This window comes from Sinocyclocheilus rhinocerous, unplaced genomic scaffold (assembly GCF_001515625.1).
Source record: "Sinocyclocheilus rhinocerous isolate Xijiao unplaced genomic scaffold, SAMN03320098_v1.1 scaffold1538, whole genome shotgun sequence".
Taxonomy (NCBI): domain Eukaryota; kingdom Metazoa; phylum Chordata; class Actinopteri; order Cypriniformes; family Cyprinidae; genus Sinocyclocheilus; species Sinocyclocheilus rhinocerous.
In genome coordinates this window covers 458,849-461,705 of record NW_015661872.1, presented here as the reverse complement: position 1 = coordinate 461,705, position 2,857 = coordinate 458,849, and positions in this window count along the sequence as shown.

Sequence of the window (2,857 nt, the reverse complement as noted above, 5' to 3'; positions counted from 1 at the left end):
TTTAATACTCTAATCAACATGGGCATGGACAAATATGGATGCTTTATGCAAATGTATGTTTATTATTATTGAAACCATACTCAACATAGAGCATGAAGACTAGACATGTTTCAAAGGTCATAGATGTTTTTCAAAGAACTTGTTCATGTCTATTAGACACATGAAAAAAGAACATAGAAATACCAGGTTCCCATTACTTCTCTTTCTTTGCACTGAGCAATTTACTTACACAAACCTGTTAAAATTTTTGCAGGACAGGGCAGCTCACTTCTTCTGAACATGCAAAATATTTATTATTTATTATTAGGCTACATTTGTTTGCCTCTCTGTGCCCACATACTGTATTTTGATGCAGCCAAATTCTCAATAAAACTGTTTTCATTGATATATTTTACCATTTCTGTTGTCAGACAACGGAATGAATATGAAATAGTGACAGAAACGTGACACATTAAGACTACATAACCAGCTCTCCCTTCCAAGATGTTAATCTGCACATAAATCCTGATGATACACATAAGATAAAGACAATAGCTGTGCTGTGATTTCGGCTATACTTGCATGTAAAATTAGAGAAGCAACATAATATCTGTTTTAACTGAAAGCGCTGCTCCTCTCCGCCGCAGACGTAGATAGAGGTGTCTCTATTTCCGCAGCGGGAAAGAAAGACCTCGCGCTCGTGCGGCAGTACCAGAAACTAAATAAGGTTTGTCCAAGAAATCGCTCAATTTGTCGCTAGGGTTTATTTTTATTTTTTATAAAGTCTCTAAGTTGGCAACACTGTACATCTTCATTTCTCCAACTATGGACTAGGCCACGGGTCAAACATAATGCGCGTTGCATTAATCGCGTGTTAATAAAATGAGTGCCGTTAAAATGAATTTGCATTAATGCGTTATTAACGCGTTAATTTTGACAGCCCTAATATATATATATATATATACACACAGCAAGAGGAAACCCTGTTACTATCATACATTACCCATTTTAAAGTCAAACTATATTCCATGAAGGGAAAAATATTGAAATGGCAACCCTGTAACCATAAATCTTTGGTAATTAAAATGTGAATAATTGTAGAAATTTAAGCATTTCATTATTTGTGCAATAAAACAGACCTAGATCTTGAGTTTTGCACTGTAAAACAGAGGGTGATCTGAGGGTCTATATGTATTGTTCATTCATCAACTGAAAACGGCATCGATTGGGATTTAAGAATCGATATTGTTTCATAAAAATGAGAATCTATTAAAATCGAGAAACGCTCTTTTGTTTTCCCCAGCCCTAGAATATTTAGTTGTTTTTAGTGGCCTCCGCTGTCACTGCAGTGTGTGTTGAACGTGAAAATTGACGCACAGTCTCTGTTCATCTGTTCTCTTCATAAATAAACAAATGCATTAGCCTATATGCTTGTCCTGTAGGTTCATTATTAAAAATGAAAATGTGAACAATAATAAAAAGCAAAACAAAAAAACAAACAATAATAAAAACAAAAATTAAAGCAATTAAATGTGTTGTTATAATTAAAATATGAAAATTAAAATGACGGGTAATAATAGATTATGACGGAATTGAAAATGACGGACAAAGTTAAAGTCTAACGCAACCTCTGATATATATGAAGAGTTCATTTGCAAAAACCGGTAACGTAACTCCATTTTTTTTTTTTTTTTTTCAGAAATCACGTTTTTTTTATTACACATTCCAAGTAATTATCAATCAAACTGCAGTTGGGTTGTTTTGATTAAGTAATAATAATTTAAATACAGGTAATTTACAAAATTAAAGTTCATTGAAAGTATGTTTTTTTTTTTTACATATTAAAAGTTTGCTTTATAGCAAAAGCAGATAACTCCAACAGTCGTTTTTTGTTCAGATGACAATGTAGATGCCTGACAAACGTTGTTGTTGTTGTGATCATAAACTGTATGGATGTGATTACACGCAATACACGGAGCTTTTCCCTCACCATTGTAACGCGCTGCTTTTGCAAGGTTCCGTGAAAACGTTTCAGCTTTTATTTTCCTTTTTCATCCTGAAGAAGATATTACAGGTTCATCAAGTTTGTCAAAATTATCCATCCTCGATCACTTTTAGTCAGCTTTCACGAAACTCCTCTCAGCTAGCACGTCTTCTCAAAGTGAAAGTAGCCTTGTCACCTGACCTGCATACAGCGCGCTGATTCGCTAAAATGGACTTATCGGCTTCTGCTCAAAAACAACAAGGGCGCTTGTCGGCTTTCTGCAGTAAAACGTGAACTCGCGGTGCCTCAAAAGTGGACAAAACTGGCTTTTTTGACAAAACGTGTTTAGGGTTCAGAATCAGATCGCGCTATATGTGGAGAATAATGCGCGGCAATCAGCTCATTTATTTATTTATTTTTTTTAAAGTGGCATTTATCGGTTTTAGCAAACGAACTCTTCTTATATATATATATATACCGGTATATATATATATATACAGTCGTGGTCAGAATTATTGGCACCCTTGGTAAATATGATCAAAGAAGGCTGTGAAAATAAATCTGCATTGTTAATCATTTTGATCTTTTATTTAAAAAAAATTCACAAATATCTAACCTTTCAACTAAAACAATTGAAAATGGGGGAAAATCTCATTATGAAATAAATGTTTTTCTCAAATACACGTTGGACACAATTATTGGCACCCCTAGAAATTCTTATGAGTAAAATATCTGTGAAGTATATTCCCATTCATATTTACAATTTTGAGCATACCAGGGTGATTATGAACATGAAATTATCCAGCCATGGCTTCCTGTTTCACAGGAATATAAATAGGAGGGAAAACAAAGGCCAAATGCCCTTACTCATCCATCACAATGAGAAAAAACAAA